This window comes from Silene latifolia, chromosome Y (assembly GCF_048544455.1).
Source record: "Silene latifolia isolate original U9 population chromosome Y, ASM4854445v1, whole genome shotgun sequence".
In the NCBI taxonomy this organism is placed as follows: domain Eukaryota; kingdom Viridiplantae; phylum Streptophyta; class Magnoliopsida; order Caryophyllales; family Caryophyllaceae; genus Silene; species Silene latifolia.
The window spans coordinates 379,919,026-379,924,968 of record NC_133538.1 but is presented as its reverse complement, the minus strand read 5'-3'; positions in this window follow the sequence as shown (position 1 = coordinate 379,924,968).

Here is a 5,943-nt window from a genome sequence, read left to right as displayed (position 1 = left end):
CTCATGACATTTTATGACATCCTAACCTTAGGTAGACAAGCACATTCCTTTGACTTGGGATTTGACGGTTTTAGGAAATGAAGACGGTTTTTGACCCAGACTCCAAATGTAATCTAATTACTGCCAAAACGACCGTAATGACACCTAGATGACAACCATGAGGTAGACACAAGTGTTTGAGTTACACTTTATTAACCGATTTACAAAACGTCATAAAATCGCGACATATGCTAGACATGCGGCCCAATCATCACTGGGTGTTTGGCGGGAGGTGAAGAAATGAGGTATCTACAGTTTGGTTCAACATAGTTTGTGTTAAGACCAATTTAGCCTGGTCTAATTGTAACCTAGCCTGGCCTTATTAGGCTGATTGGGGCAACCAGAGTCCGGGAAAGTATAGTTATTATTTGACAGGAGAAGAACATCAGAGGATAAATATTTGTTAAGGTCCGGGAAGAAAAGCCTGATAAGAAATTAAGATAGCTTGATGGAACTCTCCAAGAAGACGGCTGATCAGCAAGCAAGCAAGACAGTTATACACATGCCCTATCATCACGGAAGACCAAGTCCAACTCTAAGAATAGTATATTTCCACGTACCAGATCGTGCAAAGGAATATAAGCCAAAGTTTGTTGAAGAAGACTGGATCAAGCGGAAAAATAGGAAATGTGCCCTATTTTCTAGCTAACAACTGAAAACGGTCAAGAAGAAAGTTGGGTGGCATCCAACGTTAATTTTTGAAGAGTATAAATAGCACTATTAAACATTTGTAAAGGATATAGGGTTTTTTTCTCATTATTCTCTACTGAATACTCATACTTACATACAAGATTTGTAATCGGCTTATCAAAGGAATACAATAACACTATCTATATTTAATCTCCATCTATAATTCTTCTATAATTTTATCCCTAATTTACAGAACTAGATACCCTTTTTTCACAATAATTAGGCATGATCCCTTCAGGGAGAATCCTGCTAAAACAATTGGCGCCCACCATGGGGCATCTAGTTCATTAATCAAAAAAAAAATTTCCTTTTTCATTCTTCATTTAATATTCACATACAAAAATGGTAGAACTCACCCTAGAACAACAATTGGCATTTTTGCCTTGGCTAAGATTAAAGACTTGGAGACAATTCAAGAAAAGGCAATGACGGAGTTTGAAATCGAGATCGAAGGAATCGAGTCTAACTCGAAAAAGAAATTGGAAAATCGGGCTTGGGCTCTAAGACCAGATTCGAACCAGGAACCCCATTCTCATCCATTATCAAAAATATTGACTTTTCCAATTTTGGAACTCCGGAGAAGGATACCTCATCCGGCACCCAAATCATCCCCAATGATGAAACAAACAAAACTGAAGCAGCAATAATGATGGCTATGCTTCAGGAAATTCAAAAACTCCACAACAAAATAGAAAATATACCTGGAGTACCAGACCCTGTGGCTGAAGTAGAAGTTGACAGCTTCGCTGACTCACCCTTTGCAGATGAAATTGCAAAAATTGATCTCCCCAAGAAATTTACCGTCCCATCCATGAGAACCTATGATGGGACCTCTGATTCACAAAATCACGTTGCATATTCAAAAAAAAAGATGTTAGCCGCCTCAATACCCAGTGAACTCAGGCAGGTCTGCATGTGTAAAGGCTTTGGTACAACCCTAACCGGAGCAGCATTACAATGGTTCATCAATCTCCCAAATGGAAGTATCAAGAATTTTGCAGAATTGGTCAATGCCTTCAATCAACAATTCGCAAGCAGCAGAGACATGGCCAAGAGACCCAGTAACCTGTTCAGGGTAAAGCAACTTCCTGAAGAATCTCTCAAATAATTCCTGGCAAGATTTGTCAAAGAGAAGGTAGCCATTCCCAGGTGTGACGAAGAGACAGCAGTAGAAGCCTTCAGGCAAGGAGTCTGCCGCGGTGAGTGACATCTATGCAGAATTAACCAAAAAAGCCTGCCCAACCTTTGCCACTGTTCAATCCATCGCCTTAGAACATGTCAGATTGGAGGAAGATCTCAACTTCAGAACAAATTCGTCCGGAGGAAAGCAAGGCTATGGACACACTAACATTAAAAGCTCCTACCAGAAAGGAGGCAACCCCAGATCAGCACCCTATTCCAGGCCTGAACGATCTGAAGTCAACATGGCACAAGAACACAAAGGTAACCTTTCTAGCCTACCAACTATTCCTGAATATAACTTTTCTATAAATACTGCAGGATTAATCAAACGCCTGGAGAGCTTGGGGGACACGGTCAGATGGCCCAAAAAATCCGACAACCCCAGGAAAGATCCAACGAGATGGTGTGACTTCCACCAGGACATCGGGCACACCACAGAAGAATGCATCCAACTCAGGAAACAAGTAGCATACCTCCTAAAGAAAGGTTATCTGAAGGACTTAATCCAGCAGCCAAAGAACAAAGATGAAGGACAAAACAAGAGAGATTCAGGGAATGGCAGAGATCCTCCTCCTCCTCCCCCCATCTATGAAGTCAAGTTCATAAATGGAGGATCGAAATCGTGGTCGACCACCCAGCTCGGCTGCAAAAGAATATCCAGGAGTCTAGACTTGACCCCCTCTTATATCTAAGTCATTTACGCTATTACTTTTGATGACTCGAGACTTGCAGGGAATATCGATCTACACCATGATGACTTGGTAATTACCATGCAAATTGGCACAGCTAAGGTATCAAGAATCCTGATAGACGGGGGCAGTTCAATCAATTTGGTAATGCTTGACGTCCTCAAAGCTATGAAGATAGATGAAGAGAACATCATCAAGAAATCCAGCATCCTGGTTGGGGTCAGCAGAGAAACAAAGAACACCCTGGGAGAAATTAGCCTGCCAACCTATGTGGAAGACGTGGCTTCATATGAAAGATTTGGGGTAATGGATTGCTTATCCTCATATAACGTAATCCTGGGCAGACCATGGATCCACAACATCAAAGCAATCCCATCAACATACCATCAATGTGTGAAAATACCAACCGAATGGGGGATAACCACCATCAGGGGAGAACAAAGGACGGCTCAGGAATGCTACACCCAGGCTTTGAAACCCTCAAAGTCAGGTAAGTCCCTTGCATAGCAATTAAAGTCACCTGGGATTTCGTGTCAACATTGAAGATGAGGATTTGCTTCCGGTTACTTTATCGCATTTGTACTCAACAAATCCTCATTGTTGGTATCATGATTACAAAGATTTGCTTCCGCTTACTTTATCGCATTTGTACTCAACTTGATTGAAGTCACCAAAAACTATGGATTTCGTGTCAACATTGAAGATGAGGATTGGTTGAGTCCTAGCGATAATGGTGACGATGCCGCTACTGGCGTCGAAGTTGCTGATATGGGAGTTGCGGAGGTTGGCCCTATTCAACCTCCTCGTACACCATGATAGGCTTGAGCTGGAATTGTAGGGGTTTAAATGATACGCTCTCCCCTACAATTCCTAAGTTAAGAGCGTTATTAAGTAGTAATAAGTATGATTTTTTTATTTCTAGCGGAAACTAAGTGTAGTGTCCATCATGTAAGCTCATTATTTCGTTCATCTGGTTTTATGGAGTCTGTCAGGGTTGATTCTCTTGGAGCCTCAGGTGGGCTGTGGGTTGGTTGGAAGAAGGGTCTAAAAATGAAAAGTGTTGTAGTTTCTAGTAATTTCATTATCTTCCTGGTGGAAGAATATAATAGCTTACCATGGTACTTGATCCTCTTCTATGGTGAACCGAATAGTTTACTAAGGTTGCCGGTTCTCAAAGAGCTTTCGACTTGGATTGAATCTTTTGTGTACCCATTCATTATTTTTGGTGACTTCAATCAAGTTGAGTACAAATGCGATAAAGTAAGAGGAAGCAAACGACTAATTGCAGGGGCTAATAGTTTCAATTGCTGGAAAATTGATAATGAGCTTATGGACATCCCATTTAAGGGGCCAAGGTTTACGTGGTGCAACAACCGAAAGGGAAACAAAAGAGTTTATGAACGTATTGATAAAGGGCTTGGTTCCAAAGAGTGGTTACTTAATTTTCCATACACTAGAGTTAAGTATTTTCCAATCCAGCTTTCTGATCATGCTCCTGTTGAGCTCAATCTCCATCTGATCAAACGCCCTTCAAAAAAACCCTACAAACTAGAATGTTGGAATTTGGATAATGAAGAATGTTTGGGTCTTATTCAGAACACATGGAGGACACGTGTTAGGGGTTCGCCTACTTTTCGTCTCATGAGAAAGATTGCGGCAATCAGGTATGAATTGAAACACTGGTCCTTTGAAAAAAGGTTGCAATGGAATAGAAAATGGGAAGACTATGATGAAAAATTAGAGGCTGCGATGGATGTGGCTATTAACGAAGGTAATGAGGAACAATACAATAAGGTTCATGAGAAACTAAAAGAATTTGCTTTAGCAGCAGCGATGTTCTAGAGGAAGAGAGCAAAACTTAAATGGAACGTTGATGGGGATACTTGTACAAAATATTTTTTTAATTGGGTTAAGGGTCGATCTGGGCATAATTTTATTCTCGGGGTAAAATTGAAAGATGATACTTGGACTTTTGATGAGAATCAGGTGGGTGAGCTTTTCTTTAATCACTTCTATAAAATCTTTAACCCGGGGAATGAGGAGGCCGTTGGAGCAAATATAGAAGGGGAGTCAAGTAGCTCTAATCTTTTCCACAATGTCGATGTTCGGGTCAAGGATGACGATGTCGATTTTCTTAAGAAGCTTTTCTCGGCTAAGGATGTCAGGCGTGCTATGTTTCAGCTAGGGCCGTTAAAGTCGCCTGGACCGGATGGTATCCCAGCTGCGTTTTTTCAGAGATGTTGGCATGTTGTCAAGGACGATGTCATTAATGCTGCTTTATCCGCTCTTAATTCAGGTTTTATCTCCAAAGAAATGAATAGAACTTTTATTACGCTTGTTCCAAAATGTGAGAGTCCAGAGTCAGTAGAAGATTACCGCCCTATCAGTCTCTGCAACGTTATTATGAAAATCATCACTAAGTGTATCGCTAATAGGCTTGCAAGGGTTATGGGGTATCTTGTGGAGGACTCTCAAAATGCCTTTGTTCTGGGAAGACATATTAGTGATAATGTTCTCTTGGCTCACGAAACAATTCACAACATCAACAGTCATAAAAAAGGTCGCCATGGAATCTATATGCAATCCGGGCAACTTGTCCCCAACAATATTAGCATGATATTTACCTCGTAGAAACGCCCTACTCAAAGCTATTTGAGTTTGACTTTTCATAATATATCAACCGCGTCGACAACTCGACAGGATAAGTCTTCCCTTAGTTGATCACTAGAAGTTACGTTTAGATGCATCCAATATTTCTCATCCGATATCCTATACTCTCTCGAACTGATCTGTTATAAGCTCCCCAATCATGGGAGAGAATAATTGTGTCTGGAGTGGTAAGATTGACACCATAAAATAGTTTGCTTAGATGTTCAAGCAACGGATCGTCCATATTGACTGCATACATTTAGAAACACAATTGTAAGCAACCAAACACAATTAATTATGTCTGGAGTGAGTAAGTGTTAAGACGATATGAGGGGAACATTATGTTTGTATTGCATTGGCCAATTGGCTTATATAATTACATAGATGGGCTCATATAATGGGCCTTGATAATATCGCGTCATATAATCGTATCAATATATTCCTAATACACCCCCCCCCCCCCCCTCCTCAAGGTAGAGCATGGAGATCAAGAATGCTCAGCTTGCGAAGAAGGTAATTAAATTGCGGAGTGCCCAAAGCCTTTGTGAAAACATCAGCCAGCTGCTCGTGAGTAGACACATGGGCTGGTTTTATCAAGCCTTCAACAATCGCATCATGAACAAAATGGCAGTCGATTTCAATGTGCTTCGTGCATTCATGAAAAACGGGATTACGGGCAAGATGTAATGCCGAC